At 41.7% G+C, this 10,655-nt stretch overlaps 1 pseudogene; it reads right to left on the bottom strand.

Annotated features, from left to right (window-relative positions):
• Positions 1 to 210: 210 nt before the first annotated feature.
• Positions 211 to 10,655, bottom strand: part of LOC107556220 (uncharacterized) — a 17,186-nt pseudogene continuing 6,741 nt past the window's right edge.

The raw sequence follows: 10,655 nt of genomic DNA, 5'->3' as shown, positions 1-10,655 counted from the left end.
ATTTAACATGCGCTTTTATCCAAAGTGACTTACAAATGAGGAGAAGAATAGAAGCAATCAGACCAACAAGAGAGCAACAGTATACAAGTGATGCGACAAGTCTCAGTCTAGCAAAGTACACATAGCACGTTTTTTTATTTATTTTTTTATTAGAAAAAAATGACAAAAAATATGCTTTTAGACAATGAAAATGGCTAAACACTCAGGTGCTCAAACTGCGATAGGCCAGTCGTTCCACCAGCTGGGAACAGTCCAGGAAAAGGTCAGTGAGAATGATTTTGTGCCTCTTTGGGATGGCACCACGAGGCGTCATTCACTTGCAGAACGCAAGCTTCTGGAGGGTGCAAAAATTGAACTAATGAGTTTAGTATTGGAGAAGAGCCAGTAGTTGTCTTGCAGGCAAACATCAGCATTTTTAATTTGATGTGAGAGGCTAGTGGCAGCCAGTGCAAGCTGATGAAGACAGGTGTGAGATGGGCTTTCCTGAGCTTGTTGAAGACCACCACTCTTGCTGCTGAATTCTGGATCAGTTGCAGAGGCTTGATAGTGCATGCTGAAAGGCCCGCCAAGAGAGCATTACAATATTCCAGTCTGGTAAGAACAAGAGCTTGGACAATGACTTGTGTGGCCTGCTCTGACAGGAAGGGTCTAATCTTCCTTATGCTCTATAAGGTAAACCTGCAGGACCGGGCCGTTGTAGCAATATGGTCTGTGAAGCTTAACTTATCATCAATCACAACTACAAGGTTCCTGGATGTCCTGGACGAACCATAACTCGAAGTTGTGATGAAGTGCTGGGTTGGTTGAGACCACGAGCAGTTCTGTCTTAGCAAGGTTGAGTTGAAGGTGATGTTCCTTGCAATGCGAACAGCTACCATCGGATCATCTGGTTGGAATGAGAAGTAGAGTTGAGTGTCATCAGCATAGCAGTGATAAGAAAAGCCATATTTCTGAATGACAGATCCTAATGATGACATGTTGATGGAGAAGAAAAGTGGTCCAAGCACTGAGCCCTGAGGAACCCCAGTAGCAATAAGTTGTGCCTTAGAAACCTCACCCCTCCAAGACACCCTAAAGGACCTACCTGATAGATAAGACTTGAACCACTGAAGTGCAGTTCCTGAGATGCCCATCTTCATGAGGGTGGACAGTAGGATCTAGTGGTTAACTGTGTCAAAATCTGTCTGCTGCTTTTGACACAGTTAACTACCAGATCCTCCTATCCATGATGAGTACTGCGGATTTGGAAGCTGCTCTTGCCAGTTTCAGGGCTTCAGTAACCAAGAGCAGGGCAGTCTTAGTTGAGTGACCACTTTTTAAGCCAGATGGGTTGTTGTCCAGGAGGTTGTTCTGTGTGAGAAACATAGAGAGTTGGTTGAACACAACTGGCTTAAGTGTCTTTGCAATGAATGTAAAAAGGGATAAACTACCGGTCTGTAGTTTTCTAAAAGTGCTGGATTTAGAGAGGGTTTCTTAAGGAGTGGGGTTACCCGAGCTTGCTTGAATGCTGTGGGAAATGTACCAGTTTGAAGAGAGGTGTTGATAATGTTAGTGAGCACAGATATAACTGAAGAAGAAATGGCCTGAAGGAGGTGCAGGGGGTAGGATCAAGCAGACATGGATTGGAAAGGAGAAGGAGAGTGTATTTGTTGTTATGATGTGTTTGTCAGTTTGTGGTTTGGAGAATTGGCTGCTGATGGTTCTTGTTGTATTTATGAAGAATATTGTAAAGTTGTCAGCTGTAAGAGTTGATGAAGGAAAGAAATGGCCTGAAGGAGGTGCAGGGGGTAGGATCAAGCAGACATGGATTGGAAAGGAGAAGGAGAAGGAGAGTGTATTTGTTGTTATGATGTGTTTGTCAGTTTGTGGTTTGGAGAATTGGCTGCTGATGGTTCTTGTTTTATTTATGAAGAATATTGTAAAGTTGTCAGCTGTAAGAGTTGATGAAGGTGGGGGTGAGGAGGACAAAGAAGAGAAGAGAATGTTTTGAAAAGTGTGCTAGTCAGAGCAATTATTAATTTTCTTGTAGTAATATATTGTTTTAGCAGTGGAGGAATTTGCAGAGAAGGAAGAGAGGAGTGACTGACACAAACTAAGATCAGTAGAGTTTTTTGATATGTGCCACTTCATCTCTGCAGTCCTGAGCATAGAACGATGTTCACAGAGAACATTGGACAGCCAGGGGCAGAGGGGGTAGTGCATGCTGGTCTGGATGAAAGGGGGCTAAGGTTGTCTAAGCAAGATATTAGAGTGGAGAAAGGAGTGTCAGTGTTATTGTCCAGTGCTAAAAATTGAGAGGGTAGAGGAAGTGAGGATGGAACCATAGAGGATAGGTGAGAGGGAGAGAGTGAGCATAGGTTACACCGAAAGGTGACCTGCAGAGGAGTGTGTGTTATGTCAGGAGTCAGTTTGAGGTTAAAAGTGATGAGGAAGTGGTCTGAGGTGTGCAACGGAGTAACTAACATGTTGTCAGTGGAGCAGTAGCATGTGTAGATAAGGTCCAGTTGGTTACCTGATTTGTGAGTAGCCGTAGTACACACTCACTTGAGGGCAAGCAGAGTGGTGAAGTCAGCAGCCTGGGGTTTTTCTAGGTGGATGCTGAAGTCACCGAGTAGTACCAGAGGAGTTCCATCCTCAGGGAAGTTTGAGAGTAACACATCCAACTCCTCCAAGAAGTTACCCATTTGACCTTGGGGTCAATAAACAACTAATTAAGTGGATTTTAACAGGGTGGGTAATAGTAATTGTGTGTGATTCAAAATAACTGTTCCCAGTAAGAGATGGTAAAGGATCAAATTTCCATTCATTTGGGATAAGTAGATCAGTACCTCCACCCCTACCAATCAGGCGAGGAGTGTGGGAAAAAGTTAAATTAATGGAGAGGCTTGCAGGAGTGGCAGTGTCCTCCGGTTGATCCAATTCTCAGTTAAGTTGAGGATGGGGAAGTTTGAGAGTAACACATCCAACTCCTCCAAGAAGTTACCCATTTGACCTTGGGGTCAATAAACAACTAATTAAGTGGATTTTAACAGGGTGGGTAATAGTAATTGTGTGTGATTCAAAATAACTGTTCCCAGTAAGAGATGGTAAAGGATCAAATTTCCATTCATTTGGGATAAGTAGATCAGTACCTCCACCCCTACCAATCAGGCGAGGAGTGTGGGCTTGCAGGAGTGGCAGTGTCCTCCGGTTGATCCAATTCTCAGTTAAGTTGAGGATGAGGTTGAAACTTGAATGAGTAGCAACAGATGAAATAAATTCTGTTTTGTTTATAGCAGACTGGCAGTTCCAGAGACCAATTGGAATAGAGAGTAAAGTAGTAGAGGACATAGGGACATTACACAGATTGTTAGGAGTGTGCTGCCTCCAACGTACAGAGCATGATTTACTAGTGTTAGTAGTAACAGTAGAGATTTGAAAGCACAGTTGACTAAACAATTGACTAAATTGACTAAAACAAGTAGATGAGAAAAAGTAGGCCTACAAAAGTGAGGAAAGGGGGAGAAAAGCAATACTCAAGTGTCTTGTTGGTGTCCTTGCTCAGTGGAGTCTCACAGGTAGAGTTGCTGGTCTTTACACTCGTCGATTTTCACACGAGGGCTGCCGCTGTGTACTAACCAATTAAAGATGATATAATGCTTAGTGTAGCCTAAATGTATAATTTCCTTTTCATTATTTTTGTTTAGTCTCATTCAAATTTGTAGTTAAAATAACAAAAAAAAAAAAAAAGTTTTTTAAAGTTTAGAATTAGACAGACTTTGGAGAGTGTAGGCAATTGGGCTGAGCCCAGGCACATAAACTTATGCTGGTAACTCATCAGTGGGCTTTCCTCGTCAATATAGGCTATTGTTTCACACCTTTCTCATTTTCACTAATTAAAGTTTTTATATGAATGAATCTCTGAAGGGAACCAACTGTCTTCAGAAAAGTTTCAATGGCATTTATGTTTTATCTGTAAAAGTAGCGTTTATGAGCTGAGCGCTGCTTTGTTTACAGCCGTTACCAGGGAAACCGCTATATTTCTGACATTCCAAATGTGCCTCCTACTGCAGAGAATGAATTTGCATTTTCAATAATACGGTCTGCAGTTTTTGTTCAGACCAATGTGAAAATCTGCCCACATAACCCCGTTTTAAATTAATATAATAATTTATACTTCTAACTCATCCCTTATCTTTAAAACAATGGTTTAAAGGCTCAATTGTGAGGTTTATCATTTTATAATTTATTTTGTTTTTGTGAAAACCTGTATCCCAAATGTAAATCAATTGCTATTTTGTGGTCTATAACATGAAAGAAAGCCATCATAACATGTACATGAAAAATGCAGAAACATTGGACACAACTATGGGGCATCATTGTGCAGCAGCAAGCATCACAACAAAAAAGGAACCTCAAGGTTGATTTAGGTAAATGTGTGCAAATGTATAGGGCCCCAGTTCTATATTTTGCCTGGGGCCCCCAATTCACTAAATCCGCCCCTGCACAGCATGCTGGCCGTTACCCACTACAAAACATCACATAAAAACATGTCAGTTGCCCGGCCTAAATGAACAGCGCATGTCGACTCTAAACCTAATTTTCTCTCTAAACCATCTCAAAATAAGGAAACTGGGAAACAAAGCTTTAGAAATATTACTCTTACTAAAACAAGAAATGTGTTACATTTGAAAAGAAGTCTGTGACTGACACTAGACTTTCCCTCAGAAACAATAAATGCAAGCCATAATGAACAGACATTGGCTGAAATTCAAGTGATGTTATCCGTGCTCCCTCTGCCCTTGTGAAGAGTGCACCACCATACGTGTCAGTGTTACAATGCAGAAACGCCTTCCTCCGCACCTCATTAGTTTACCATACATGACTTACTCTTTTAAACCTCTCATTAAACCCTGTTGATTAGTCTTTTCCTCCCTTGGGTGAATGCAGAAACTCATTAAAATCCCCAGTCAGGATGGACTGCAGTGTCACATTACGTAACTCTTATCTATATCTGAGCTGGACAGTGATGTGTTTGGGGATGTGGAGACTGTGACACTTTGCTTGCAGCAGGTAGTGATTATTTTCCAGCCATCAGGACTTAATGGTGTTTGGCTCGCTCAGAGCAGGATGGGTTTCTGCACCCCTTTGACCTTTCCTGGTAGACACATCGCGCAAAACAAATGGCACCCATCTGCTTCTGTGTCAGTTTACTGCTGATAGAGATGTTCTGGGTTAAGGGAACCCGAATCACCTACTAGCTTGTCCCTCAGGTCATGCTGTTTAGATGCCCCAAGCCAATGGGTGCAGCTCCTCACCTGCAGATATTGACCTTGGGGAATAGAATAGATGCTGGCCATATAGTCAATTGTGCTGCTGATGTTTCATGGCTCTATATATGAGATTTTTAAAAAAGATTTAAGTAGTTTCTTTCAACCGTCCTTGAAATGAAATATAAAAGTGCGCTTGACACTATAATGAATATCCAGCCTGAAAACAAGATGGATTCACAAGTGTTATGAATGAGATTTACAGATGTTCTGTTCACTGACATTTGCCGAGGCCAAATACAAATTCATTCTTGCAACCCTTTAATATTTCAAAAGGACATGGCTCATGAATTTAAATGTTGATGTTCAGTAAATCAAATTAAACTGATTTGTGTCAAGACAGTCAAACACACTTGTTGGAATGTCAGCTGTTTTCAAACGCGTTTGAATATATATATATATATATTCACACACATATATATAATGTAGCGGTGACAGTATATTGTAGACCAAACCAGAAGGTTAATTTTGCCTGGGTCCCCTTACGTTATTGTCAGTGTGTAGAATAGGATTTAAAAATATTTATATAAGATTGATACATTTATAAAAATAATGTCAATGTCTAACATTATCAGAAGAGATTTTCATATTTTGGTCAACATCCAACAACCTTTAACATAATTCTAAAACCTCTGTGCTTTAAAAGTACATTGCTAGCATTGGAGTAGCCATTGTTTTATTTTAATTGCAAATGTTGAAGGTACGATTCGTTTGAATTCCTTTTGTTCACGACTGATGAACAACAGAGATTGTGCAACTCAACTTCATTTCCCATCATTATCCATGGCAGCACATAAATTATAAAATACATTGAAAAAACATCAATTACTCATCTAATGTACATCTTTTGCTCTTCATTATGTCACAACATGCTTTCTGTCATTGGGAAGTGAAAGAGATAGAAATATAAAATTGTCCAGAAATGATATAATGACAATTTTTCAAACTCAAAAATACTGAAATAATTCCCAGGAGAATTTAAATGTAGCAGTTCAAGTGTAGTGACAGTTCAAACTGAAATGGAAATAATGTAATTATTTACTCACCTTCATGTAATTACAAACCTTTATGTGTAAAGGAGGCCAGCTGGTAAGAGCTGTGCAGGTAAACCTCACTCCCCTGATCTCAAGAGGTGCACTAGCAGCGACTGACGCTAAAGGCTGTGGTTGAACTGCAGGGGTTACATATGACTCATTCTTTGAAATATAAAAAAATAAAAAATAAATAAATTTGAAAAAATGTCTCAGTAGTAACACATTTTTTAAAGTGAATTTTCAGGCTCAAGCATTTTGTCCATACAAGTTAATGGGGGCCTTGGACTCCATTGACTTTCATTGTATAGACAAAAAATGTTGAAACTTTCTTCAAAATATCTTATTTTTTATGTTCCACAGAAGAAAGTCATACAGGTTTAAAATGACAAGAGGTAAATGATGACAGAATTATCATTTTCACTTTGGTTTAAAAAAAAAAAAAACCTTAAGTTTTAAAAAACACAGTGGTTTAAAAAAAATATTTGTGTAAGTTGTTAAAATACAATAAAATGTCATAATATCTAAAGACACTTTAACAAAAGACCTTATTTAACTCACATATTGAAAAAAGCTTCAGAACACCCACAGGATATTCCAGAGGGTACCATGGCTTGAAAATGCTAATTGTCTTTAAGATTTTAGCACTACAAACTGAACAGCTTTATTCCCAGATTGCTGCTTCATGTCTTGTTACTCTGCCCACATGGTGAGAATCTCATTTCAATTATGTAGTCACCCCGAGAATAATAATGTCCTACAATCTTCGTTCCGAGCACGACACCTCTACTTTGTGACCTTTCTATCTACTAAGCGCCTAAGGGTATAGATAATTACTGTACTTGTAATTGCAGCAGGTGTCAGTGCAATGCTTTTGCTGCTGAGGCAATATGCCTTAAAAGGTCATTTGTCATAATGAGGAACATTTATGTGTTTTGAGATATGCTGTGGCTTGAAAGCCTGTGTTGGAATTCCCAACAATTGCAGACTTAATGGAGGTTATGCCTTTCACATTTATCTTTTGGAATTGATGTTAATTATGGAAACGATTGATTGGCACTAGTCTGTTATAGCTTATAGTAATTGCTTTGCAATGTAATGTATATCTGACTGATAGCATTAGACAAATAGAAGCCTGTCCTGACGCAAAGTGCAACCGCAGCTGTATCTCGTAATTAATCACTAGACGTATCCAAAGAGGAGGAACGTTAAGACATGCGGTATGAGAAGGGCACTGAAGGGTCTGCTGTAATTAAATGTACATTTACAGTTTCGTAACAGCACCACTTTTAAATATAAACCAGAGTAATTGCGCGGCAAGTGGCAGCAACTTTGTTTCAGGAGAACTTGCTTTAAATGGGAAATGAAAAGCCTTTTAAAGCCTAGCTTTTGACTTTCTCATTCTCTAATGACTTGTGCGCCCTGGCTGTTTATTGTATTTTACCACACGGGTCCTATTTGCTTCCCCTTTGAAAATTAAGACACTAATTAGTTCCCATTGCTTGCAATGCCAGAGGAAATGACATTAGAAGAATTATCAGATGGGGTAGAACATGCTTCGCCTCATGGAATCATAGCCACAGAACTTTCAAATGATTTGCATTCATTTAGATTCTTCATTCACCTAGAGCAAGTTTTCTGGAAGATTATCGTTGTTACAAAAGTCTACTAATGAACAAACCTTGCCGTAGGATCTTATATAGGAAGATGAGAAATTTTTCTGATACTTGATTATCACGAATGGTCGCCTGCCCAGAGCCAACATCATCAGCTAGTTCTTCAGAGATCTTATCAAAGAACGGTTTGTGCTAGGAGTACCGTGGCACACAGAGGTGAAAAAATTATCAAGTGCCACTGGTTTGTCTTGTTGCTTTTATTGGGTCACCAACTTTGAGGTGTATTAAAGGGATAGTTCATCCAAAAATGAAAATTCTGTCATCATTCACTCACCCTCAAGTTGTTCCAAACCTGGAGTTTCTTTCTTCTACTGAACACAAAATAATTTGAAAAATTGGTTTGGTTACTAGCATTCTTAAAAAAATACGTCTCTAGGTTACGTATGTAACCATGGTTCCCCGAGGGAACGAGACGCTGCATCGAGATTCGCTTTGGGAACGCCCTTGCGTGACCGCGTTCTGAAGCACGTGTCAAATCCGTCCAATGGAGCAGCGAGACGTCACGAGCAGGGTGACGTAAGCACCAGAAAGCATAAAAGCGCATCCGGCCGGGCGCCACCCAGCTTCGATGAAGTAGCGCCTGCAGGGATGCAGGGAGTATGGCAAAGAGACGCAGCGTCTCATTCCCTCGGGGAACCATGGTTACATACGTAACCTAGAGACGTTCCCCTTCAGGAACTCGAGCTGCGTCGAGATTCGCTTTGGGAACGAAAATACCAACTGCGCCATACTACCAAGTCCCTGCCTGTGTGTGTATCTTATGAGCACATCACGAAGAGAGAACTTGGGAACCTGGGGTAGATGCCAGGTGTAGGTTGTAAAAGTGGACAAAAGTGTGCAGAAAGGACCAGCCCGTCACAGCACAAATGTCCTGCAAGGCCACACCCAAGCTGAAAGCCTTGGAGGCCGCCATACTCCTGGTCGAGTGCGCTCTGACCCCCATAGGTGATGGGAGGCCAGAGGACTCGTAGGCTAGTGAGATGGCCTCGACCACCCACCTACTCATAGTCTGCTTGGTCGCCGGAAATCCCTTCTTTGGCGGACCAAAACAAACAAAAAGCTAAGGGAAGAACTCTATATTGGTATGCTTCGCCCCCGAAAGCAAACCTCAGGAACTTCCTGTGTTGAGGGAGGATGGAAACATGGAAATAAGCGTCTCTGAGATCTATCGTAACAAACCAGTCCTCGGACTGGATCTGAGATAGTATCTGCTTGATAGTGAGCATCTTGAACCGAAGCCGTTTGATAGCGCGGTTCAGAAGACGGAGATCTAAGATCAGGCGCAACCCCCCCATCCTTCTTCGGAACGATGAAGTAACGGCTGTAGAACCCGGATGAACTCGAGAGAGGAGGAACACGTTCTATGGCCCCCTTCCTCAAGAGAGTATCTACAGTACTTCTTGTTCCATTACCAGAGCCTGCTCTGGGCCCACTAGTGTGGGGATGACCCCGTTGAATCCGAGAACCGGAGAACCGAACTGGATTCTGTAACCTTTCTCTACAATCTGCAGGACCCATTTTGAGATATTTGAAAATCTAACCAGCCTCCCAGCCTCTCGAGGCTGGCGTCTGGTATTATTAGAGGAGCCAGTTCGGTGCCCTGAAGCGGATGACCGGCAGGGAATGACCGACCTGACTGCTGTAGCACCCTCACTTGAGGGGGGCGAGCTCTCCCATGCCGTACCGTTGCCGGGCGGCAGCTGGGAATTTCACTCATCGGAGCTCACTGAGCCCTGAAGCACCGAGGTGGCAGGGGTATCAATGAACCTCCGTGAGGGCACTGAAGGAACAACCGACCTGACATACATCCCTAGGATGTATGTATTTAAAAGAGTATTTGTTGAGGTGTTTTTCCACCCTTTTGGGTGTGGTTATGTGTACCCTGTGCATGTTCTCTCTCTCTCTCACTCTCTCACTCTCTGCTTGCCGGGCAGTTCCAAATTACCCACAGGTGGTGCTCATCAGAGTTTGCTGCAGATGGAACACGGCTACAAAAGAGCAGAGTGAACCCTGTTTGGGGAGGCTCATTTCTCCCCTGCTCCAGACTTGTGTTGGGTGTTTTCTCTTTGAGACATCTGTTGATTGAAGGGGGTAATTCAAGTGAGTTGCATCCCGGTTGACTAGCTGATTGTGTTGTAACCATACAGTGTGTGTAAAGTTACTTTAATCTTACTTTGCTAACAAGTGGGGGCTCGTCCGCTCGTCTTTTAATTGTTTGTTGGTAAGTACTCTTGTCTCAAATTGTTTGACTGTTTTCGACTGTATGTGGGGAGGAAAGTGTTGCAGGCATACGGATAATGGAGTTTGACTTTACTGAATTTACTCTTTGTCCTACAATTGAAGCCTTTAATCGTTGTAAGAAAAAAGATCTTATTTTGGTGGCAGAGTTCTTCCGTATTGACGTTCGAAAAGATGTTAGAAAACAAGTGCAAGCGTCTGCTCCACCACTGGCATCGCCCCATATACCTTATCATTCAGCCCCACGATGTTCTTTTGAATAATTCGAGACTGTGGGGCTGTAATACAGGATGAGTACAGTTTCTCCCATGATCTTGACACCTCAGCATGGAGATTGGGGAAAACAGAAGGGCCCCGTCGTGAAGGCTGTGATCTGGATTCAGAACATGCTCGTCTAATTA

The sequence above is a fragment of the Sinocyclocheilus grahami genome, unplaced genomic scaffold, assembly GCF_001515645.1.
Source record: "Sinocyclocheilus grahami isolate Dianchi unplaced genomic scaffold, SAMN03320097.WGS_v1.1 scaffold20.1, whole genome shotgun sequence".
NCBI lineage: Eukaryota > Metazoa > Chordata > Actinopteri > Cypriniformes > Cyprinidae > Sinocyclocheilus > Sinocyclocheilus grahami.
Note: the sequence above shows the minus strand (reverse complement) of the source record. Positions and strands in the feature narration are given on the sequence as shown.